This window comes from Neovison vison, chromosome 2, assembly GCF_020171115.1.
Source record: "Neovison vison isolate M4711 chromosome 2, ASM_NN_V1, whole genome shotgun sequence".
NCBI lineage: Eukaryota > Metazoa > Chordata > Mammalia > Carnivora > Mustelidae > Neogale > Neogale vison.
In genome coordinates, this window is record NC_058092.1 from 166,311,683 (window position 1) to 166,337,982 (window position 26,300).

Genomic DNA, 26,300 nt, shown 5'->3' on the forward strand with positions numbered 1-26,300 from the left:
ATGGGTGCACATCCCGCTGAGCGCCGATGGGGAGCATGATTCTCAGGGCCTGCGGTCATGACACATGTCGTTCATCCTCACGGGCTCATGGACGTGCTCCTACCCTCCTGCTTGTGGAGGCGGGAAGCTGCTGCACAGAGGGGCTGGGTCACGTGCCCAAGACCCCACAGCCAGTAACCAGAAGTGCCAAGATTGAAACTGCAGCCATCTCTAGACCACCAGACTCACCTTCCTCTCCAGTAAGAGAAAACGGTTAAAGGGAACATATCCAGGTAGAGTCTGCGTAGCTGGTGACACCCACTCTGAGCCCTTCGGGGCCCAGAGTTCCAAATCCTTGATTTCACATTGGTGGGCAAACCCTGTCTCTCCCCAGCACGTACGTGTATATCTGTGTGTGCACACGTGCGTATATACATAGATGATGCCTTGCACAGTGTGCGCATGTGTGTACCCTCTGTGTGTCAATACATGTACAGGTGTGTGTACATGTGTACACACATGCATGGACTCAGGTGTACACCTGAGTCACACACATTTGCACACACACATATGCACGTGTATGTGGTCACAGGGCCTGCTCAGCAATACTTGCTATATCAAAAGAGAACTGTGGGATGGTTTTCAGCTTTTTCGGTGAATTTCTTCATGTGGTGACTTGATGGTCATTGAGGTTCTTGGCTTGGTTCGATTGAGAATACATGCTGGTTGCCTCTCATGTGGCAGGAACTGACCAGAACCTCCCCTTTGGAAAGTGATACCAGAGCTACATCAGGGCATGTGGGGTGGGAGGTGATTCCCATCACTTAGAGAAGGCATGCAGTTGGGCTGAACGACTTTGTGGTGTTAAAACAATCTAAAAATTCTAAAAATTAAAATTATGATTGCATAGCATTCAGAAACCATTTTGACCTAAAAGCTGATAATTTAAAAATTTAGGATGCTCTCATGGCAGTAATTAACTTTTCAGTATCTGCCAGTTCCTTCAAGTGTTCTGGATGCGTGTTCCCAGTGCGTGGGGGCTGTTACGACCCCAATTGTTTGCATCCAGTCGGTGGGGGGTTTCCATTTGAGGTGCATACGTATTTATTTGTCATTACCGTTTCAGGTGAATAATTTTCCAAAGACTGTCGAGAAGCTCAGAGAGAGTAGAAAAGTAACAGGACTGCGACATTTATGAATGAAAGAGCCACACACAGTATGCTCTTGACGAGATGGTGAAGTATTTGCAAGCATATCCAAGTCCAGTGCCCAGGCCTGGAAGGGTTTCTGTGCGTAGGCTTTGGAAATGTGTCTCACATGCAGAAGGCGTTCCCATGTCAGGGCTTCAGGTCACAGTTTTCTGATGGAAGCCCCTTGGGGCAGGTTCTATTCCTACCACCCCCTCATAGATTCCATACCTTTGTATTTCCTGGCTTCTGTGAATCAGTAACATCTGAGGAGAAAGCTTTTCCTTAAAGGAAAGAACGGATTTATCTCAAATACCTCTGGAACTTGAATGGTTGCTTAGGTGACAGCTAATGTGTTTTGTCATCTTTGGCACATCTTTGGGAAAGGAAGACTCTTCAGTTTGTGTTCGCCCTCAAAGCCGCGAACCCGTGTTGATGTTTATTCAGTAAAGATAACTCGTGCACAGAGGCAGAGAGACCCAGACATCTAAATAAACTCGACACGTGTCTTCAGAACTTTTAAACATAGATTTTTCTCTCTTGTGGGAGGGGGCAGGGCTGGGACCTCATGTGTGTGTGGCTGGCTTGTTGTTAAAAATCGGCCCAGCTGTTTCCCCCCTCCCCCACCTCCCTACCTTCCCACCTTATGCTGTGGTGTGTCACGGTTGTCTGCGCTCGTGTCACAACTAGACCCGCCTCTACCCTTCACCATCTTCATCTCGCTTGACGGGGGATGTGCGTGATCCAAGGTTCAGGATCCTCTTTGAACTGGGGAGTGACAGTGTAAGGAGGCGCTGCCGGTGACCCACGGGGCCCCCTCCCTGACACGGGCTCTCAGCTGGTGTCAGAGGCCATGGCTGGGATGACTGCCTGCTGTCTGCGGAGCGGACAACTTGGATCCAAGTCCACCAGCCACGCCAGAGAACTCAGAGGACGAGATTCACTGCAGAGAGAATGGGTCGGGGATATTGATGTAGAGAGGATTAACCAATGGGTGTGGGTGTGTTTGTCGTCCTTGAGCTTAGTGCACAGTAATTTTGAGTCAGTTTAATAACCTAAATCCGCCAGTAATGTTCACATTTTGAGTGTCCCTAATTGCTGAGCTCCCAAGAGTGCTCTGAGGAACGAGACACGTCTTACAAGTGATCTCACCTCACTCCTCAGAGCTTTCTTTCTTTTTTTTTTAAAGATTTATTTATTTATTTGACAGAGATCACAAGTAGGCAGAGAGGCAGGCAGAGAGAGGGGGAAGCAGGCTCTCTGCTGAGCAGAGAGCCCTATGCAGGGCTCAATCCCTGGGATCATGACCTGAGCGGAAGGCAGAAGCTTTAACCCACTGAGCCACCCAGGCACTGCTCCTCAGAGCTTTCTTTGTAATGGAATCTCAGAGCTGCTGCTTTTGGAGAGTCAGAGGTGTGGGGACTTGACTGATTTGAAGAGGATCTTTGAGTTCTTAAGTCAAGAGGGGGAAGATGGGGAAAATGATGTCATCTAGGGTCCGGCATGGGCTTGGATGAGAGAAGGTCCTACTGTACTGAAGGCAGCCGTGATTTACTGAGCACCTGCTCTGTGCCTGGATTGTACTAAGTGCTTTGCAACTCTTTCTCTCATTTAATCCCGTGAAGTAGGTGGTTACAGTGTCCTTACATTTTATATATAAGGAGATTGGCTTGGAAAGGTGGTTAACTTTCCCAGTATCATAGAGTTTAAGTCTAGTTCTTTCTACTTTGTAACCGATTTGCCTTTTCCTTCACTCTCTGGTTCCAGTATATCCCCCCTTCCAGGGTCCTGAATTTTTTTTACTCCCTCTTTGTGTAAGCTTGAACTGCTGCTTCTTACAGATCTGTGAACATAGATTGATCTGAAACAAAGCATCCTGGGGAAGAAAAAGAATGTTATCGTTTGAATTGACCTTTGCCTTGCTTTGCTCAATGCCTGGCTGGGCACGTGTGTGTGAGCTCATGGGTGTTGAAAATGCAGAGAAAAGAGAAGAGGTGGTGTTTAACCTTGGCCTCCAGATGGGGCACACCAGGTGCCTGCTCTGTGGAGCTTAGGGAAGTGAGACCCTGGAGGACATTGGCCACTGAAAGGGGCTGAGATTTCCTCAGGGCAAACTGTACCCCTTTCATTCTTGTTCCAGATCTTCATCAGGGAAAGAGGGAAATACGAGGGTCCAGACCTTGGTGTGGATCCTTCAAGAGTGTTGTCGAGTACACTTGGCACCTGTGGTCTCATGATGAATCCGTGAATGGTGGAGTAGGGAAAAATGGCATACACCACCACAAGCATCTATGGAACCTGGAGATAATGGTTTTGAGAAGTGGCCGGTCTTTGATTTGGTGTCGGGGACATGTCTCTGGATGTGGGTCCCCTGATGCTGCTCCGTGTTGTCGCTCCCCGCGAAGCACACTTGACCCGTGTCACCGACAGTGTTGGGTCCTCATTTCTTCAGAGGGCTGCTAGCACAGCGGCCGCCCAGAGAAGCCCGGGATGGAGCCCACCTGGACTCGAAGCCCCCCTTTCCCCTCAGGACAGTAACATGGTCTCAGACACCTTGGGTGGCACCTGTCTTTTCTAGCTCGTTCTGTTTGTCCTGCCTTCCCAAAGCGTTGAGTTTCATTTGTATAGAAACTGCTCACTTGGTTTCCAGACTCCAGTTTGTGGGTTAATGTTGAATTGAATCAGGTAATGACAGAAAGAGGCACAGCCCGCATGGACAGGTCAGGAGGCCGATGTCACCGAGTCTCAGTCAGCATTGTCTGCCGCTGGTCAGGCTGATGGTGGCCAGTGGCTGTGGCAGGGAGTGGCGCTCAGCCATCATGTGCCATCCAGTGTCATGAGGGCCTGGACTACACCTGCCCCATGGTGGGGAAAGGAACTGTTCATGGCGGGGGGTCCCAGGACAACCCCAGCAGCTTGTTCTGCTTGATTGTTACTGCAAATCCCATCTTGACTCGCCCACATCCAGCGTGCTCGTTCGAAGGTGTTACCGGGGATGTGATCACACAAATGTAGCTATGTGGCTGGGGAGAGCGGGGCGTCCTGTCCCCGGCCACCTCCGCACCAGTGGGAGGGGCGCTGTGGTCCACTGGGAACCCGTGCTCCCTCCCCGCTCGCTCAGGTGCCGCTGCTGCGCTTCCCCGTCCTGTGAACGCTGGTGGGTGTCCATGCAGGTGACAGCATTGTTCTGCCTATGGTCATTAGTTCATGAAGTGTCATTAGTCCATACAGGGATTTGTTAATTTGGTTCATTACTTGACTTCCTTTAAGAGCTGGCCGTTAACTTCAGTTACTGTTCTTCTCACGCAGGAAAGGCTCGTACCAGTTATTACTTGCGGACCTCTTTGCATTAAAGGAAAAGCAAAAGCCTAGAACACAGCAGCATTGGCCCTCCCAGCCCGAACGTTGGAGTCGTACTTGATTAGCTTTCCTGCCCTTGAACTGAGTTAGACATGACCTAAATGAGAAGCAGGGGTTAGCTCTAAAGAATGGGCATTTTTTGCTGTTGCGTGTTTATTTTCACATAACCTCAGATTTACTTGGATGTCCATTTCCTAGTGCCTGGCCCCTGAATTTGTCCAGACCTATTCAAAGACCACAGCTTCTGAGAAAACCCACAGTTGGACAGTTAATGGATAACCCAGCGGCAACAGGAGCGGGCTAGTGGCTGTGATTCTTGATTGAGTCTGCACAAATTCCGCCCTGTCATGCGTCATAAACTGTGGTCCAGAAAGAGCATCATCTGAGGCGTCAGGTGGGAGTCAGCACTGTGCCCTTGTCACCTGGGTGGCTGTCCCTGACTCATCTTCCTGGAAGGAAGAATTCCTGTAGCCTGTGATGGGCATGTTGCTATAGGATTCATGAGATGGGCACTCAGACTCTATAGGTTCTAGCACTTGGATCTTTAGGTTCAGACCAGTTACAGATTGGGGTCAGGGGCTCCTGGTCCAAAGCAGAATGGGAAACCTCCTAGGACTGGCATCATCCGTCAGGTAGGGACCGGTCAGTTTGGAAGAAGAGCTTCTCTTATGTGGTGCATTTATACGGTGAAGTATCACTCAGCTGTCAGCATTTACATCTTTATATCGACACAGATGGACCCTTGAGGGGATGATCCTGAGTGAGATAAGGCTATGAGAGAGAGAGAATTGTCTTACGGTTTCACTCAATACGTAGAATTTAAGAACCAGTGCAGAGGACCCCAGGGCAAGGGTGGGAAAACTGAGTGGGAAGTCAGGAGGAAGGGAGAGGAGCCATGAGAGACTCTTCACTCTGGGAAACAAACTGAGGGTTGCTGGAGGGAAGGGGGTGGGCGATGGGGTGACTGGAGGAGGGGCATTAAGGAAGGCTCATGATGTGATGAGCACTGGCTGTTATATGCAACTGATCAATTATTGATCTCTGTATCTGAAACTAACGATGTGTACTATACGTTGGCTCATTGAATTTAAATTAAAAAAAAAAAAGGTTCTCTTAAAAGCTGAGAGAGGGGGTTCCTGGGTGGGTTAGGGGGTTAAAGCCTCTGCCTTCGGCTCGGGTCATGATTCCAGGGTCCTGATATTGAGCCCACATTGGGCTCTCTGCTCTGCAGGGAGCCTGCCTCCCCCTCTCTCTCTGCCTGCCTCTCTGCCTACTTGTGATCTCTGTGTGTCAAATAAATAAATAAAATCTTTAAAAAAAAAAAAAAGCTGAGAGTAGACAGGTAATGAGAAGGGGATGTACCTGCTTTACCCTTTGGCCGGAGGATTGGCTGATGTGGCAGTTTTCCCCCTGCTTTTGTAGTGTCTGTATAGAGAGGATGTGTGACTCAGGTGACAAAGGTCAGGAGTCTGAACTTTCGGGTAATCAGTACCATGCTCTGGGAGCATAGGATGACCAGTGTTCTGAGGACGTAAGATTGAAAGAATCCCCTTGGCTTGGGGGTTGGACCTTTATTGGCTCACCTGCTGAACCTTCAGGGGCTGTGCTGCTTGGTGGGCACTCCTGGGTGTCCACACTGATAGAAAACCATTCTGCCAAGAGAATGTTTTTTTCCTCATTGAGGGACATCTGTCAGGAAAGGTCTGTGGAGCTGTCCTGAGTCATTGGTCTCAGAACTCAGTACCTTTATCAAGTGGAGTTTCTAGAACAGAGTCTCCCTGTCGGCAGCGGTGGTGTTTCCTGACTTGCGTCCATCTGCAGTGCTGGGAAAACGGAGCTAGTGAGGGAGTGGACCGCACGACTAAAGCTTCCGTGGGCGTCTTCCCGGTCAACGCCAGGCGGTGGTTTGGGCTTCCTCTGGTTCCCCTCATCCGTCTCCTGGGGGGCAATCTTCCCCATCAGCGTCTGATTTTTGCCCTTCTCTTCTCTGGTGGACGAACCCTGGCATCTTCTGGTAGAGGAACCAGAAGCAAAGAGCTAGGGGACGAAGGCCCACCTGAGTGTGGGGTGACAGGTGGGTGACACTTGTGTGCACCGTCTGGGTCAGGCTGCACTTTGTTCAGGGAATGTCGTGCATAAGGGCAGGTGATCAAAGAAGTGCTGGTTTTACTATATGTATGTGTGTTAAATCATCATATTCTCCACCCGAGAAAGGTAAGTGCCATCAAGACGTGTTGGCTCCCGTAACTGGTGGTGAGTGTGTGAGGCTTGCAGGACAGATCTGTGTGCTGGGAGTGGTGGCGCTCGCCTGTGCTGGTGCGGAATCCGCTGACTTACCCTTTGGTTTCATCCCACCGCGCCACAGAAATATGTAGCTGCGTTTATTTTTCTTCTTTTTTTTTCTGGGTACTTTCTGGTTTTGTGCATATCCATGTATTATTTTAAAAACAAACTGGGTTCCTACTAAATTTGAGCTTAAAAAACCATTTTCTTGCTGCAGTTTTCCAAACAATTTTTAAGGACGTGAAGTGAGGACTAAAATGACCTCCTCCTTATCCTTATCACCCAGTGTTGACGGCCCTCTGATCTCTGTGACTATGGTTCTGGGACGGGGAGGGCGGTATTTCAAAGCCAGCCTCAGGCATCGAATCATGTTGCTCCAACACTTAGTTCTCATGTCTGTTATCCAGTTATTTACTTTTTGTCTGTTGACTCTTCTTTCTCTTGTTCCTGAAATAACTTTTGGACTGTGCCCCTGCTGACGCTGTAAAGGTGCATGTGTCTGGCAGCCGCTCCCATTGCGCAGTGCTCGGGGGGGGGGCTGGCCGTCAGGGACCCTGAGGAGGACAGCCTCGGTGGCATGAAGTTACTGGGAGAACCCAGAGGTATGACTGCGGCCTCCCTGGCTGGTGGGGTTAAGTGAAAGGCGAGGCCTTTCCTTAGGATGTTATAGATCCAAACCGAAGTCCTTGTGACTGGTGTTGAGTAATGAAAACCTTACAGAAACGATGGCCCTTGAACCCTAAGACGCCCTTGGGAAGCACGGCTAGATCTTGTCTTATTTCTGTAGTTCCTGGGGCAGAATGCTATCGATATAACCGCGTAGTCAAATCTCTTTTGGGCAGTGTTGCCTGGCTTTGAGACGTTTCCCTGTGGTTTGTCTCATCAGGCCCGACTGCAGAGCCCTGGGTGAGGAAAGGTGTTGAACTCTGCCCGGGTCAGTACTCAACTGACTTGACGTTCGTTCTTGGGTCCCCTGGCCCTGTGTCGGAGGGATTTGAGTTGCTTGGGAACCTATTGTGAAACAGGAGCATGGCTTTTTCTTTGCTCTTGAACATTGCTGTGGCAGATGTTGGAGAAATGCAGAACGGTGGACCACATGCTGGAGGTGCTTGGGGAAGGGCCAGGGGTGCAAGCACACCCCTTTCTGGGGCAGATTCCTGCCATCACAGTCTCACCCCCGTGACCTTGGTTTCTTCCCATGACCTCTCTCCTTGGCTCTGACCAATCTCTGACCATGACTGCTGCCACTTTGACCTTGGTGCACAGGTTACCTTGGTGATGGAATTCATTTGAGCCTAACATGCCTGAAATTTTTCCTGGGAACTGGAGGTCTTTGATCCAGTAGAGACATTGTGTGGACGTGCCTCCACCCCCATGCGAACTTGGTGCAAACATTGGATTTCCCAGTTCCTTTTTATTTTTTTTTTTAAAGATTTTATTTACTTGACACAGAGACAGAGATCAAAAGTAGGCAGAGAGTCAGACAGAGAGAGAGAGGAGGAAGCAGGCTCCCTGCTGAGCAGAGAGCCCAATGTGGAGCTCAATCTCCAGGACCCTGAGATCATGACCTGAGCCGAAGGCAGAAGCTTTAACCCACGGAGCCACCCAGGTGCCCCTTCCCAGTTCCTTTTAAAGTGTCTAGATGTCAATATTTTATTGGCTAAAATTCCCCAAGGGAATAGAATAATTCTTCAGAGTTTATGTCCTATTTGGGGAATTTTTACAGCAGCAATTTCAAAATTTGTCTATTTTGTTTCTCACAAAGATAATTTTTATTTCATCAGTTAAAATTGGTTTCCAGCTGAAGTGTTTTTCCTGCGGCAGCTGAGTTTTGTAAAACACAGTGCAGGCATTCATTTATTACACAGACTTAAAGTACCAACCATTTGAGTAAGAGTCAGACATAATTTTGGTGCAGGTATTTTAACTGTGGTTTATTAGTCAAGGGATTCTTTATAGAAAATAGGTCAATCTAATTTTTCAATAAGAAGTTACTTTGAAAAAGTTAAGAGAGAGCCAGCTAAAATCGGGGGCGGGGGGGATGTGTATTATGGAATTTGTTACCTGGCAAGCTGTGCTGTTTCAAACATTAAATTAGTCAAAACGGTGGTCAGCCAAATGTTCTCAAACAGAGGTTTTGGTTTTAACACATAAATAAAACGCAGATCTGCAATTAGTATGCAAGTGATGCCAATTGCAAATATGCAAATGATGCCACCAAATAATTAAGGAAGTGCTCAGAAGCAGTTTTGTTTGTGAAACAAAAAGTTTCGTACAAAGTCTGCTGAGACACGGGGCTTGTGAGCTCTTCCGTGTTTTGCAGGCACTGGGACACTGCGCGGAGCACACGTGGTGAAGAGGCCACGGAAGGGCAGGTCTGTTGCTGAGCCTGGGCCTGTGGACCCTGCTGGGATTCCAGGGGGCCTTCATCTGGGGAAACTGGTGGTGGCTGGCCTGTGGGGAGACGTGGGGACGCGGACACACACATGAGGCCCATGGGTCAGGTTGCTGTGTGACCATGGGCGACGCACTTCGAAGCCCCAGTTTGTAAATCTGAAAGGTTCAGTTAGAGTGTGATGTTCAAATGAAGGTGTTTGAATCCCCCAGATAGGAGGTGGTGGGTCAAGAGGTATGAAGTAACGTGATAAACACATTATTTCTTGTCGATTCAGGCAAAGGGGATGGTTTTGTGTGAAGCTCGCTGTGATTGTGTTCTAGGGCAACACACAGTATTTAGGTGTGGTTTTATGGTAAATTGTAAACATGAAGTCTTGCTCCTCTTACAGTAGGGGCCCTTAGGCCCGTGCACCCAGACCCTAGGGTGGCTGTGTCTTCCCTCTGCTCACAGGAGTCAGGGGAGAAAGTGTTCAGAATGTTCCAGTTGCCAGATGATGTCTGAACTCTTTGCCTCATCCCTGATACCATTCTGCTGGAAGAACAGGTCAGAGGCGCCTTTATCTTTTCCTGCGCTGTGTTCGTAGATTACTTGGACGTCCCGTTCCCATTACATGGGGCCGCTTAGACTCACTGTTTCATTCATTCTCTTGTAGCCCTTGAGTGCCCACTCTGTGCTAGGCACGCTTTGGGACTTTTAATCAGCACATTTTCTGTTGTGATATTTAATTTACATAACCAGTCTTTGAAGTAGACGATACATTCACGTGGTTCCACATTCGTATGGTCAGAGAGGGTCCCCAGGCACGGGGTGGGTCCCACCCTCGCCGCCCAGGTCCGCTCCCTGGGGTTGGTCTGCGGGGACTGCTTTGAAGCCTTCAAGCAGTATTTTGTGTGTGTCTCTTACACAGATGGTGTGCTACAATACATAGACATCTTCCCCTTCACTTCTTTCATTTAACAATTAGTTTTGCATTTTTTTTTTTTTTTTAAATTCCTGAGGGACGCCCCTCAAACGGTTAGCACAGGTCATCAGAAGGCCGGGGCTGAGGAGGCTGGGTCACCTCCCACCTGCCTGCCCTGGAAAGCGCGTCTGGGTTGGAATCTGGCGCGCGGGGACGTGCTGCTTCTGTAGTGAGCAGCGATGGAGTGTGAGGTAAGCCTGTTCACACAGACTCACGTAAACATGTTTTGGGGGAACGGGTCACGGCTGTGTCTGGGGTGGAGGTTGGGAGCTCTTCAGAGCCTGGGACCCGGGGGCTGAAGGTAGGAGCTGGGGACGGGCTCTCAGAAAGAACCATAGTCATGTTTGTGTGCCTTTGCCTAAGAGTTGGGAAATCGACACTGTGTGGAAGGAGCTTCCTGGGCGGTTTGTTCCCTAATGTGACCCCTCCTGTCACAGGTGTGACTTGTGCTCAGGAATGGTCTGTGTGACAGATGGAGCTTGAGACAACAGAAGTCTGTCCACAGCTTGGGCTCTGGACAGGAAACCTGCTCTTGTCTCCCAGCTGTGGAGCAAGGGCGGGGATGGTGGATGTGCAAGCCTGGGCCAAGAGTGGACGAGGCGGGTGGGCCCTGTGCTTGGAACCCCCAGTGGTGGTGACCCGTGAGCATGCCCCCCGAGGTGGCAGGGAAGGAAGGGAGAAGAATTTGTGGTAACAAGGTGTGTGGTAACAGTGCCTTTGAGGAACTCAAAACACATTCTGGAATCTTCTGTTGGCATTGCTGCCCAGTGTGATGGGAAGGGAAGGGACAGCATCCTCACTTGGGGCCACACACCCCTGAGTGTAGGGCACACGGGGTTGGAGCCTGCTGCCGGAACCCTGCTCTGGCATGTGACCTCAAGCACCACAGCTCTCATCTCTGGCCTTGGTCCTAACCCTTTCATAGGGATTCTTACTCTTTCTCATAGGATTGCTTTGCTTTCAGCGAGCAAGTCTGTAACAAGCTTAGGTCCTAGTAAACTCGGAGTACTTCGCTGTTCTCGGCTCTTCTTGCCAGGAGGTGGGAGCAGGAAGTGAGAAAGCAAGTCACGGACCTTTCCTCTCACCCGCACAGCTGAAGTGTGCTAAAGAAGGGCCTTAGGGTTTTTTTCTTTTGTTTAGAGAGAGCATGTGAGTCAGGATAGGGGACGAGGAAGAGAGAGAATCTTAAGCAGGCTTGATGCCCAGTGCAGAGCCCAACGCAGGGCTTGAGATCATGACCTGAGCCGAAGTAAAAGGTCAAGACATGCAGCCGACTGAGCCACCCAGGTGCCCATGGCCTTGGATTCTTGGTCCTGCTCAGTTCTTGGCTTAAACTGCCCTCTGAACATTCAGGGCTCTTCAAAGTCATTTAGAGGTCACCAGGGCCCCTGGGAGCCTGAGCGTTGGTGTCTGTCGGATGGGTTTGCTCCGAGAACACATGCGTTGCTCTGATATTTTGGTAATTAACAGCTAAGCTGCAGGACGTCATACCATCTGTCACGCGTACAAGTGTGTCTCTTGTTACTCTCACCTGTTCGTGGGTTGGTCGTGGCTTTCCGAGGCTGAGGCCATGGTGCAGTGATTGGTTTTACCATTCTTCATAGGCTCTGATGGAGAAGTGTTTCAGGTGTCAGCTTGCATACCCAGACCCCTCAGGATTCGTTTAAAGTTTATTTTCTGGTTCCTTTGGGATTAGATTTGTCTTCTAAATGGGGGATTGTCTCATCATAGATTTTCACTCCCACAGCAACAGGGGCCAGCCTGCCACAGCCTGCTGCAGGGAGAGATGAGCTGCTGGCTCCGCGCCCCGACCCCAGCCCTCGCCTCCAGACCCACCTTTTGATGGAACATTTGAGACTTTCCAGGCACTGAGTGTTTTACCTGTGTTTCTCCTAGTGTCTTCTTCAGAACCTTGTGATGGCCTGTGACAACTTCTTAGGTGGTATCGTTCCTACTGTCCACCCAGGGAAGGTGGGGGAGTTCAACCCCCCTGTGGTCACATGGCAAGAACTGATGGAGTGGGCACAAGAAGGCCGATCTCCCTGATTCCAGAATCTGTGTTCTTAGCCCGACCCTTGCAATGGTCATAGTTGCCATTGGTGTGCTAGAACCGTGGCTCGTCAACAGTTCTCCGAGGTTACCACCTGCGAGCATTACTAGTAATAAGACATGGGGACGTCAGCTTGTCCTGCGATGCCCTGAAGAGGATACAGTATCGCTTCTGAGGTGTTCTTGCCCAGAATGCACAACCTAAAGCTGACCTGGAGAGAGCATCTGACAGACACCCTTCCAGGTACCTCCTGTGGGCCGTGGGGTCAAGGCCCGGAAGTGCGAGGACCGATAGAGGACGGACCATATGTTGGGAGGGGGCACTGCAGGGACATGGGGGAAGTGTAAACAAGGTCCATCTGTTGGTCACTAAGAGCACGACAGCATTCATTTCCTGGTGTTGATAACTATACTCTGGCCATCTCAGTTGTTCCCAGAAAGGAAACTGGGTAAAGGGTATACCTCCATTTTCTGTGCTATTACTGCAGCTTTTCCCTATGTTTCACATTGTTTACAACAAAAAGGCAAAGAAAATACTTATTTTAGCCACCTGAGATTGATAGTATTTATTCTCATTTTAGAGTTGAGGAAACAAGAAACTTAAATGTTCGGTAACCTGCCCAAGATCACACAAATGGTAGCCAGCCGTTGCTAGCGAAGGAAGGAGGGAGAATTCAGACCCGTTCTGGGACATTCTGGCGCCTACTGGAAGCACCAGGCCTGTGGCTGCTTCAAGTTTAAGTGTGTGTTTGAGAGACAGCAGCCACGACCACACTCCAGTCAGAAAAGAGTATCTGTGCCTGTTGAGAAAAAAGCAGTGCACATTAATAATGTAGAATTTTATATGTATATATATATATGTATGTATGTATATGTTTTGTGTGTATATGAAACAGTTTTAAGAGAATTTTATATTTAAGGCAATTTTAAAAAATCACATGAAGCGCAAAGTCAAAGTTACGTAATTTTTACCAAGGATAGTGGAAACTGTTCGTTATAAGGCTGTCGTGATCTTTTATCCAAATAATTTCTATATCCTGTGTCTCCAAATTACATATACTGCGTTCCTCTCTCTTCTTGGTGTTCTTTCAGATTTTTCTTGCAGAGTTGGCACGGTTACACGTGTGATGTTTACACCATTTAATTCAAATGACACAAGAAGAAAATCATTCTTCTGTCTTGCTTTATTAAAAGATTGATGGTTTGAAAAAAAACATGTTTAAAAAAAAAAGACAGGATTGGGGGCGCCTGGGTAGCTTAGTGGGTTAAGCCTCTGCCTCGGCTCAGGTCATGGTCTCAGGGTCCTGGGATCGAGCCTCGCATGGGGCTCTCTGCTCCATGGGGGAGCATGCTTCCTCCTCTCTCTCTGCCTGCCTCTCTGCCTACTTGTGATCTCTGTCTGTCAAATAAAGAAATAAAATCTTTAATTAATTAATTAATTAATTAAAGAAACAATTTTGTTCTAAAACTTCAGGCCAAACATGAGAATACAAGTTTGAAAGAAAATCCTGTATGAATTTTTAAAATCCTGATACACTGGAATTGCAACAAAAGTCCTTTTAATAAAGGAAGAGGTGGATTATTGTCTCTTTTCATCTCAATAACTCAATGAGAAATTATGGATAATTCCTTGGTATAATAGTATTAAAACTGTGGTACAAAAATCTAACCTGGAACCCCTTTCTGAGCCTCCACATCCTCCCTGGTAAAATAGAGGTACAATAAACTTAGCCAGAATTTTTGCTGAGAGAATCAGATAATTTTATAGCTTATAAAGTACCTGTAAATAAAAGCTATAAGCATTCAGTTTTCTTTATTTTGCTTTTTTAGAAAGCACTTTCTTCCTTCTTGGTAAGAAGCCATTGTACTTTGTAACTCCTGCTGGAGTTAATAACCCTCTTCTGAAGACCTTGACCTTTGCTGTTTTGATTTCCATGTGTTTGGTGTTTCTGGGAATGACCGGAAGCAGGTTGCTCTGTGCCAAGCCTGCTTCAGCCAGCATACGGTGGTGCTGTTGATACTGGCATGTGATTCCCATGGTCCTGTGATGAAACTGGCAGCTCATAAGAATGAAGCCCAGGGTGCCAGGCCTGGGGAGTCCGTGAGACCAGAATGATCTCAGGGGCAGCTTTTGCTCTAACTTAGATCTTGTCTGCTGGAGACAGTCTGGCAGCTCACAGGACTCTGTTGATAAGAGAAGATAAGGGGGTGTGTTGGGATTTTGGGGGAGGGTGGGGTGGGAGAAGGGATGTATGTGTGTATGTGTGTGTTGGGGGAGGGTATCCACCTTTCAAACAGAAATCTGTTTTTATAGTCTTTTGTGAGAAAAATATTAAGTGTTCATGATACGAAGTTTTTGAGCTGTAAGAAGGAAAGTGGGAGGGTTAAGTCGCCAGGAGTAACAGTCCTGAGTTTGGCATGTAGACCCAAACTCTCATTTTCCGGTCATGTAGATCTCTCTATGATACAGTCATCACAAAACCACGACTGAGCTGTACATAGACCACACAGAAGCTTGCTTGAAATCGGCAGCACACAGTATCACGTGTGTCTTTCCGTATCCTCGCAGGCTTTCCAGGAAGACCGTTTATCACAGTGTAGAGTTGCTCATTAAGGGTACTGATTCCATTGGTCGGTGTCCTGTTGTACCTGAGGACTCTTCCCAGAGATGGACTGAGGCCAGCTGAGACCCACAGGTCAAAAATCAATTAAATGTAATCTCAGCTCTTATTTTCCCAAGCTTACCACCATGTAAATGTTGCCTAGTGTAAAAGGCACAGATATGTATGTCTAGTAGTTTTGACCTCAGGAGTTCCAGAGGATCTAAGGAGAGAAGGTCTGTCTTCCACTCTGAGGCAGCTCAGCTCTGGGACAGGGTGGGTTAGCAGAGCCTGTGGGGGACTGGGCCAGGGTCTGCTCCATTTTCCTTTCATCCTGACCAGCATTTCCACTGCCAGCGGGGTTGGATGGGTTTCCAAAGATGAAGGGGATCTTAAGCCCCACGAAGAGGCGGGGGCCAGGGAGGGTGAAGTCTGGGACTGGCTGGACTTGAGAATTCTTCAGTAATCTTTCCTCCCTTCCCTCTTTCTTTCTCCTTGTCCTCTCGTACTCTCTGTCATGTTTATTTTTTTTAAGCACAGAGTGGTACATGATTATTGCATAGAAATCACAAACGGACAAGTGATGCCCCCCCCCACTCCAGTCTCCAGCCTCGCTGTCACATAGCCTCTGACTGTGTGTACTTGTAGACTTTTTATGCTTATACACGTGGGTGTATGTCTATACAGCAAAATACGTATGTTTTACTTTATTTCATTTATTTATTTATTTTAAGTAGGCTCCATGCCCCACATGGAGCCCAGAGTGGGGCTTAAACTCAGAACTCAATCAAGACCTGAGCTGAGGTCAGGAGTCGGATGCTCAACCGACAGAGCCCCCCAGGCGCCCCCCAGATGCATTTCGGAATGAAAATAATCCACACTTCCGTGTCACAGACATGCTGGCAACCACAGGTGCACCTCGTCTTCTGATAACTGTGTGGCCTATGGTGAGGAGGTTCCACATTGTTTTATCCAGATCACGATGAAGGAGGTTTTGATGCTTTTGCTCTGCCCTCATGGCTGCAGTGAATGCTTCTGAACCAACATCTCGACTTGTTAATAAGTCTGTAAGCCGGATTCTTAGGAATTCTGCGACAAGAAGTAGGATGTGGATTTGGTAACGAATGTCACATTGCCTTACATGAAGGTTGCAACAGTCTTCCCTGGTCTGATTATTTCTGCTCGTGCTGAACCTTACATGCATTCCTTGTATTTATCTCCTGTTTCACTTGGTACAATGCGGTTCTCCGCATTGCTCTACCCGGATCATCGGTTCTCACCGTGGGAGATACTCACGGCTTTTTAAGAATGGCTGCCCGGGACAGCGGGGAGTTGTCAAACAAAACTTGTACTCATTCGGGGAATAACGAAGTAACTCCGGGTCCAGTGGCTCATTCTGCCGTTCTTGTGGACATGGGTTTGCTGCTGCTTCGTGGTGGTGACCGTCACCAGGGTCAGTTCCGAGTAAGTGCGGATACATGAGGTACTAGTCATGGTTCCATGTGCTCATTCACTGAACAAGTGTTTACTATTGGAGCCAGAGGAACCTTGCTGGGCAGGAGCGTGGTGTATGCTCCTGGGGCTCCCGGAGTGTCCTGGACACTGTTCAGTGCTTAGTATGTGCTTATTAGTAAATGGTTTTATTCTCATGATGTGACTGGGCTCTTAGAGATACGGATAATTTTCAGTCCTTAGCTCTTAGCGTGGCTCTGTTTATACCAAAGAGAAAAGCTCATTACGAGTATAAATAGAAGGTGAATTTGAGCACGTGTCTTCAGCGTGGTTGCAGTGCCTGTCGCCCTTGCCAGGGTGCGTGGGTCATGTGCTCTCTGAACGCTGACCAAGTCCCCTTTATGGACAGGGAGTCTCTGGAACATGCCCGAGGTTGGCACAAGCAGGGCTTATTTTAGACGAGGACCTTATGTTCTGTGTGTAACTTCATTCCCCCAACATAGGCGTGGAACAAGATGCAGAAATGGTATGGCCACCCGCGGGACCGCCCCTGTTACTTACTGGTAAGAACGTAGTTTTCAGAAATAATTTGGAAAGCCGCTTTTGGCACTTTTAGTTGCTAAATACCCTCCTTATCAAGAGATTCTTTCCCCCCAAATGTAGGGTACAATTGCCATCCTTAGTCATTTTCCAGTTTCGATCTTCACGACTGCTGTTTTGTCCTTTTACAAATGAAATCCATAGTTTCCCTTGCTCCTTGTTTCTCTTTTATGCCGAAATAACCTGTGACATTTGGAAGTGAAATTGTTTGATCCCACATTTTGCATCCTTAGCTCATTTGACAAGACGGTGAAATGCTTTTAATGAGCTGGGCCTGCTTTTCAGGTTATGATAACATAATGTTCTCGTTGGACTTGATACTGACATTTTGTCAAATGGTTTAGGTTGTTAACGCATGCAGCATTTGGGGGTGGAAGTGAGCATTCCATGATCTGGGCATTAAAAAAACACAGCTTAGGACCGACGCCTGCAGCTCTGTTCCAGTGGCCAGGCTTCTGTTAGGGGAGGGGTGCATAGCGACGGGCCATCTCGCCATCGTTTTGCTCTGGTCTGCCTGATTCTCCTGTCCTGCCCCAGCCAGGCCTCAGCTGCGACTTCAGATGAAGGAACAGCCCATCCATAAAGAACCTCATTCTTGTTCTTTCTGAAGCCACTGGGCAACGCCTGTAAGGTGTCCTGTTGCCCAGGATGGTACTGTGTCCCCCACTGTGACACTTACCAACCTGACCCAGTGTCCTCCCTATGGGGATTTTGGTCACTTTGAAAAAAAAGGAAGGGCTTCATTTTAGGTGGGAAATGACTGTGTTTATAATTCGGAGGGTAAAGTCATATTTTTACTCTAATTCATTGTGTAAATATGAAATTATAAATTTTCTCTGATTACGTTCAGTTTTGCATTTTGTGGCGTTAACTCTGGATTTTCTTTTTACTTTGCCTGTGGCAAAGAATAAAAACTGAGCTACCTCTTTGAACCTTCTCCTTAAGCATAACAATTGGATGACTGATTCCTTTTGCATTCCTTTTGCATGTTTGCATGCTTAAGTTCTTAAGTCAGTGTGGCTCCTGTCATTATCTTTTCCTACTAAAGGAGAAAGCGGTACAATTAAAGGATGTATGTTTTCCCATCTGAAAATCCTAGCTGTATTTTTTTAAGAGGATATTTGTTTTTTAATGAATTTTTTTGATGATGTATTTTATGGATTTATTCTCTTTTTATAGGTGAGAGAAAATGAGTTTTCAAGAGCATAATCTATTTATTGTCACACTGCGAAGAATCTGGATTTAAGACCAGTGTTCTTAGAGTCAGATACTGGCAACTGCCTTCCTCATCCAGTATTTATTTTTTCATTCATGAAGCAGAGATTTATATTGAGTGCCGAGCATGGTGCTAGCTCCTGGGATACTGTAGCGGAAAAATACAACGGGCCTTCCTTCACGGAGCTTCCAAGGTGGTAGGACAGAAAGACACTCTCACTAAGGGAGATGATGTGGGTCAGGGGATGATCACAGAAGGTTATCAGAAGAGATCACATAGGAGTGGAGACCTGAAAGGTGAGTGAGGAAGAAGGTGACCGGGTCCGGGGTTGCAATGACTGTTCAAAGGTCCTGAGGCCATCAGGAACTAGAAGCAGACTCCTGTGATTAAAGTGTGCAGGGGCGGCACTTGGCCGTACAAGGGCAGGAAGGGTCTTGTAAGCTATGTAACAGTTGAGCATGGGTTTTATTCTCAGAGTGGCGGGAAGCACTGCAGGATTTCAAAGATGGGAGTCACAGAGTTTAAGAAATTCTTGTTGCCGCCTTATGGAGAATGCAGTTGGGAGTTTGGGTGGGAGGTGAGCAGAGGAGGTCGAGGCAGGAATTCCCCTGAGGTGTGGCATGGAGCCACAGTGGTTGTGTGGAAGGAGGGAGATGGGAATGGGTTCAGGATACTTCAGAAGTGGGATTGACAGAATGTGCAGATGCTGGAGGGTTTTGTTTTGTTTTTTTGTTTTAATTATGGTTCTTTTTCATCTTTGGCAGCTCAGTAGCTGTGATTGTTTTTCATTGGTGAGATTGAATTTTTTTTCCTCCACATTTGTTGGTTGGCTGTGCGTGTGTGATTGGCCTACTTGTAATCTTTGTTTAAAGTCTTTTCCTTAACTGATTTTTTAGGAGTTCTTTGTACTTGCAATCTGGGACAAATAAAAAATGTTTTGCCCGGTGTTTTCATTTGTGAAGTGTTTGGCCAAGTGTTTCCATGGTGGTTTGTCCAATGCCGTGGTTCGTACTTGGCATCACGTTTGTGTTAGTGTTAGAGACTTCATAAATGCATGTGAACTTGAGAGGACACTTCATGACCCATTCACAATGTACTTCACCATGATACAGCACAGGGATATGCATTCGAAGCTTGTTGAGAGTAAAGAACATATTTGAACAGAGAGCAGACTATTGGGGCATAGATGAAAGGGGCGAAGGGGGGTGGGAAGTACAGACCTCCAGTTACTGAATGAATGAGCCACGGGCATGAAGGGGTCGGCACAGGGAACAGTCACTGGCACTAAGTAGTGTCCTGAACTGATGGATGGGAGCTACACTGGAGTTGAGCGCAATGTCACACATAAAGAGGTTGAATCACTGTGTCATACACCTGAAACTCATGTCACCTTGTGTGTCAGCTGTCCTCCGCATTTTTTTCTTTTTAAAAAAACTTGTATTTCACTGCCTTTGCTGTGCTTTTTCAGACTTTCTGGTTTTTCGCCTCACCTCTTGCTAACCAATTCTACAACTTACACAGTGTTTTTACAGTTCAGCTTTTGTCACTGATGTGGGGTTATCATGTGCAAGGTTCTAATTTTGTTGCATGAGGTTACAGTAGCCAGAGAGTAGAGCTTATTAAGTTGTTGTGTAGAGCAAGAATAAATGTCTAAGCGATTGTCTTGTTGGGTGAGGTGCAGGATGGCTCTGATTTACTGTATGGTTTCCTAGAACTGGAGGCAGCCACGTTGTTGATGGCAGGGTCTCGAGATGCAACTTAGAATCAGATGGGTCTGGTGGAAGTAACGTCAGTTGGGGGGTTGAAAGAGAGGTTCTAGTTCTTGCAATTGGATTGCCTCCTTGTATTGTTTGGGTGTGGGATCTCTGCTGGAGGGTGTCTCCCAGATCTTTTTTTTTTCTTTTTTTTTTTTTTTCCCAATTTATTTATTTTCAGAAAAACAGTATTCATTATTTTTTCACCACACCCAGTGCTCCATGCAAGCTGTGCCCTCTATAATACCCACCACCTGGTACCCCAACCTCCCACCCACCCGCCACTTCAAACTCCTCCGATTGTTTTTCAGAGTCCATAGTCTCTCATGGTTCATCTCCCCTTCCAATTTACCCAAAAGCACATACCCTGTCTCCCAGATCTTTACTGCTTGGGAAGGGTGCCTGGGTGTGTGAGTTTGTGGACTCTCTAATGCCCCCTGGTGGTATTCTGCCTTAGTCCATAGCTGTCTCTGAGGCCCTTTTCCAGCTGAACTTTGGTGCTAGGAGCCACTGATCCATTAACAGACAAGTGCACTGCGTAGCATAACTATAAAGCAGGTAAACCTCTATGTTGTACGCCTGAAACTAATGTAACTTTGTGTGTCGGGTATCCTCAAATGAAAAATCATTTTTAATCTAAAAAATAAAGAAGCTCACTGAATGGGGCCCTGGAAGTTTGAGAAATTATCAGATAGAATCAAGAAGTCATGGGCAATGGTGACCAGAGAGAAGTTGATGTATTGTTAGAGACTCACTTTTTAAGAGTTGGTTTAGCTTTGGTTGGGGGAAAATGCTTCATGCTTCTTTTTCTGAACATGGGAATAAAGGTAGAGGAGACCCCCACTTGCTTTCTTGGGGTCCTTGATTCTGTTGACTTCCAGGAAACGAGATGGGGTCCAGGGCCTGAGCCAGGCAGGGGAACATTTTGTGGGCAAATATGGCAGGCATGTGGGCAGTGTCCTCATGGGAAATGCTGCCCAGCAGACGTACACGGAAACACCATCAACCTCGAATGTACCTCTTGGGATGTTCTGTAGTCTGAAAATAGTTTGCACTCCTCCCGCTGTCCACGGAAGTATTAGAAATTTATTTTGGGAAATAGACTTGAACTTGATTTCTCCTATATGGACCTATGACTTGTTGCTAATTTTGGAACGCCGTGTTATGCTCTGGGGTCATGTTCCCTAAATTAGCTTTCCTTTTACCTCAGTGAGTTACATTTATTTCTGTAAGTTTAAGTTTAGAAAAGATTGCGTAGACTTTTCTCACCAAAATGGAAGAGTTTTGAGTTCCGTGGTTTTTCTAATCCTCAGGGTACTGTACAAACAAAACAAAAACCTTCTTCCTTACAGATAAGATTTTTTATTTTGGATTAATCAGGAAACTGTGGTGTGTCCTTTCAGCCTGAGCTGAAACTGAGCAGTCTCCAATTTAAACACTAAAGGTATACTTCAAATTAGTTGAGTCTTACTGTTAGGCGTGGGTCTTCTAGAGCCCCCACTGATTATTAAAAATGGCCAGGTATGCCTGGGTGGCTCAGTCGGTTAAGCTGTTGCCTTCGGCTCAGGTCATAATCCCAACATCTTGGATCAAGTCCCGCATCCGGTTCCTTGTTCATCAGGGAGCCTGCTTCTCTCTCTGTCTTTGCCTGCTTGTGCATTCTCTCTCTCTCTGATAAACAAATAAAATCTTAAAAAAAAAATAAATAAAAATGGCCATACTTCTGAGTCTAATTATCAGCGCACATCCAAGTAAGACTTTTTAATCCCTTCTGGGCGGCAGAAGCATTCTGGGAGAGAAGCAGTTTAGGAACTGAAGTATTAAGCCTTCCAGGATGTTTTCATGGTGTGTGAGACAAGGGAACAATATATTTGAAATCTGAACTTAGGAAATCTTGGGGAAATTGTTACTGCCTATGAAATGTATCAAAATCTTATGGTGCTTTAATTCCAGGCATTTATTAAAGTATTAAAGAGGCACCATGGCTCATTACAGGAGTGCGACTAAAAATGCAGTAAAATTTCCATTCGTAGATATCACAGGGAGGGAAGGAATCCCCTTTTCTTCTAACTATCTCAGGTTCTTTGGCTGGGGCCCCATAAATTAGACTGACAAGACACAGATTAACTAGAGAAAGGCAAACAAGTTTATGAAAGTGTTATGGGGTGTTCACAGGGGAGCACTTAGGGATGAATGACTGGAAAGAATGGTAAGAACCTGGGTGAATACAGCATCTTAACCAAAGAACATTGAATTTTCTGAGTAGAGGCAAGACAGAGGCTCTAAGACTTGGAGCTTATCCAGGGCAGCAAACGTGAGAAGGCAAATTACACGGGGAAAAGGAATGCAGGTTTCGTTACGTGGATCCCTTTGGGCTGAGTCCCAAGTTGTCTCCAGATTCATGTCTGCTGTTCCCGGTGGAGGGGTGGGGGAGACTTTTACAAATTTGTGTCCGGCTTCGGGACAGCTGTGGGAAGAGCAGAGAGCATTCTTTGTCTCCGCCTCCTCTCGATTGCCTTCACCTGAAGATGAACCTTCTGCCAAGGCAGCCGATCTTGGGGCTGCATATCCTGCTGTCCTCCACCCCAAGAATGCGGTCTTTGTGCTTGAAGTGTGCGGGGTCTCTTCTGGCTGGGGATGGAAATGCTCGTAAGGGAGGTGGAGGGCGGAGACTAGAAGCAGGTGCAGATGGGAGTAGATGGAAGGAAGTTTGACCAGGATGGTGACAAGCAGTGAGACAGAGCATCCTTTGAGATCGTGCTCCCCTTTTTCTGTTAGAATGATTTTTTTTTAAAGTAGGCTCCTCGCCCAGCGCAGAGCCCAACTCAAGGCTTAAACTCACGACCCTGAGGTTAAGACTTGAGCTGACTGAGATCAAGAGTCTGATGCGTAACCGACTGAGCCACCCAGCGCCCCTCAGATAATTTGTTAATACAGAATGGTAATAGCAGGAACATATCTTGTATTTTCAGCCATGCTTCTTGGACATTTGACAGACGCTTTCCATCTGGCTGGTCACATCCCCTTAAGTTCCAAGAAATCTGTTTTCTCTTGTGCCCTCATGAACTTTACTACTCACACATGGTACTTCCTAGCTTCCGTGTTGGATGTTTTTACCTTTTTTTTTCGGTTCTCTATCTTTGTCTTTTTTTACTGAGAGATTTTATTCTAACTTACTATATAGCGAATTTTTTGTATTTACCGTGAATTCACAGAGAGCTTTTTTTAAAAAAAAATTCTCTGGGTGCCTTTTTGTGTGTGCGCCGTTTTGCTCATTGCACCCGTTTGAGGATATGAACCTTAGTTTTTCTTAACATCGTACTTCCCTACTTGGTCTGTGTCTTTTGTGTTCTGTTTTGTTTTAATCTCTGCTTTCATATTTATCAGAGAGTTTCTTCAGACATCTGCTAGTTTTTATTTGTCTGTTCATATTTTAAAGGAAGCACTAAAAGTGCTGTCTGGAAGCACTTTTCATGAATCTTGTTTGTTTGGATTTCAGCACAAGATGGTCTGCGTTCTTATAAAATGTCTGGGGTTCAGAAAACGTGCATCGGCTCACCTGCCTGGAAGTTTTCATCCCGGCAGCCAGTACTGTGGGAGCCAATAAGATAAAAAGGTTAGGGCAGGGCTGACTTACTAACATCTGTTTGCATCTGTTTTACTTAGTCCCTGTTCAGTGCAATGCCCCTGCTTTCTTTTTTTAAAAAGATTTATTTATTTTAGAGAGGAGTAGATGGAGAGTGAGAGAGAGAGAGAATCCCAAGCAGACTCCACACCAAGCAAGGAGCTCAACGTGGGACTTGATCCCAGGATGCTGAGATCATGATCTGAGCTGAAATCAAGAGCTGGGGCCCCATGATGCCGCTGCTTTCTGGTGCTGCCTACCCTAGCGACCGTTCATTCCCCCCTTCCACAGAAGGCGGGTCTAGGCTTCTCAGCTAGGGGCAAGGGCGGGGGGTGGTTCGGCTGCATGCAGTGAGAAGCTGGAGGGAACTTCTTAAATGGTCTTTCAACCAGCCCTTATTTTTAGCTCCACCTTCACCCCCATCTTGCAAGGTCCCCGTGCCACCAGCTTCCTCGTCCTTTTAAGGCTTCTCACCCTTCCTGGTTCCGGGCTGAGGTCCTGCTCCCTGGGTCTGCTGACACTTAGTCTACCTGCTCCCTGGCCTCCTCCTCTCCTTGCCTCTTCTATTTCCTCTTTTTCAGAAATCTTTGCATGCTCGTATCGGGGGAGCTTGAAGAGGCAGTGGAAACTAACACATATGTTCAGTTAGACACCTTTTTTCAGTCTGCATCATCTTTTGATCGACTGTGTGTACTTTTCTTCCCCTCCCCCGCCATGCAAAAAAACCCCAAGACAATAAGGCTGCTGGGTGCCATGAGCTTGGGGTTTGAGAAAACCTGTCCCTTGCCTTTAAACACATTAAGCAGGTAACATCTTACACATTTGCCCATTTCTTGTCCTCTTATGAGCCCCACTTAACCCTTTGTTCTCTCCCCTTCCTCCTGGGGCACTAGCCTGCACCTTCTTTAAACACACCTGTCTTTGTTTCTGCTAGGGCTGGTTCCTTCTGTAAGGTTACAACTTGCCTTAGCGTCTTTTGTGTACTCCCTTCACAGCCTCTTCTAACGTACTTTATTTTCTCAAGTTCATGGTCTGGCAAACTTCCTGTTTCTTGCACCTGCCAAAGTTCTCCCTCGTGGTGGATTATTTCCTTATGTGACTGGTAATTTTCAATTCTTGTTCATCCTTGGCTGAGATGACTTCTTCCGTGGGAATGCTGTGAACTCTTGCTGATGGAGGGCCCCTAAGTGCTGTTTTGTAGTTACTTGCCTTTTGTATTTGCGTTAATTTGTTGGCTTGGAACCCACACCACACGAGTCCTGTGAGTTTGAAGTTTGCATTATTGTGTACTGATCTCACACGCCCAACTTTTCCAGTCCTAGAGGGATTCTGGTTTAATTTAAGGTTTTAGTTCCAGTTGCCTGTCTGGATCTGGGCTCAGGCCATGTCCTCTGCCCTTGAATCTTAAAAGCCCAGGCCCTGGCAGCTAGGATCTACAGCTGGTATCCCTCCGGGCTCCATGTGTTGGCTTCTTATGTTTCCCACTCTGGCTTTTAGTACATGGGAAATCCCCTTTCTGTACTTGGCAACTCATTTTTGTATTAAAATTCCCACAGTTACGTTTATGTGCTTGATGTACAAAGAGGTACACATCACTGGGTCCATCTCTGCATTCTTTTTTTAAAAATTACTACTTATCTGAGAGAGAGAGAGAACATGTATGTGCACATGTGTACACACGAGCAGGGGGAGGGGCAGTGGGGGGGGCAGGCTCCCCTCCCCACAGGAAGCCTGATGCAAGGTTTGATCCCAGGACCCTGATAGCATGACCTGAGCCTAAGGCCAAGGGTTAACCTATTGAATCCTCTGGGCGCCCCTCTTTGCATTCTTTTTTATTCACATGTTCAGCAAGCATCTATTAAGTACATAGTGTGTGTTAGGCTCAAAAGAGTCAGAGGCAAATGAAACTGGGCTTCGTGAAGGCAATAATCCTACAAGGATGAACATAGGGAATATGAAGGGCCTTATGGGCAAAAAGCACAATTGGGGAGGTGTACGATGAATGTTTGTGAGGAAAACTTCTACCCACTGGAGCAGGGGTATAGCCCAGGTCCACTTTTTGCAGGGCAAGGCCATAAGGTAGAGAAATCCTGGAGGCAGAAAGTAAAGCAGAAGCAAATAGGGAGCTTTTCCCAGGCCTCGTGGAGCAGGTGAGATCACCACTGTGCATGTCAGTTGGATGCGAGAGCCAGTGGACCCTGCAAACATTGATGATGCCCCCAGCATTCTGGGGTGGTGCTACAGTGAGTCTGGGTTCGAGGACAACAGGTTGGCCAGATGAATAGTAAAATGTCCTGTTGGTTTCAGACATAGGTGGTTATTAATCAGTAAAGTAGAAGTAGATCATCTTCAGAGTTTTGGTAGTTGGGTTCTAAGAAAAACACCAGGGGAAAGCCGTAGTGATTACTCATCATTAGAGGTCTGCAAGGTTTTTCTTGTAATGACAAGAGGGCAGAGTTTCCCAATGGTCTTTGACATTTGGTCGTAGGGTCTTTGACATTTGGTCGTAGATACCTGGATAGATGCGCACTGAAAATCTAGATGATGGAGCAGTTTTAATTCTAATGGTTTGTTATTGTTTTCTCTCTGGAATGATTGGAAGTATCTGAGACAGAAATTTCTTGATGCGCTTGGGTTCCAGGATTTGAGCTTTATCATTGGAGATGGTCTGCCTGGGACCATTATGTTTTGGAAATCTGAAGGACTTGGGGAGTTAGTTACATACAGGGGGCAAAGGTTCCAATTACTTGGAGAAATCTGCAGGCGCACTTCTTATTTTGAAAGAAAGGTAACATAGGAAGCGTCTGTGTTTAATCTTACAGTGCAGCATCCATGT

At 46.9% G+C, this 26,300-nt stretch overlaps 1 protein-coding gene across 10 annotated transcripts in view; it reads left to right on the forward strand.

Moving 5' to 3' along the window:
- SGMS1 (sphingomyelin synthase 1) overlaps positions 1-26,300 on the forward strand; it is a 262,858-nt gene that overhangs the window by 193,553 nt on the left and 43,005 nt on the right. Inside the window, exon 1 of one of the 10 annotated variants that reach the window (XM_044239507.1) lies at positions 18,049-18,381. The exons of the other annotated variants lie outside the window; for them this stretch is intronic. The gene's annotated coding sequence lies outside the window, so the exon portion shown is untranslated. Of the gene's footprint in view, positions 1-18,048; positions 18,382-26,300 lie in introns of those variants that run through there. 10 annotated transcript variants of the gene reach the window in all.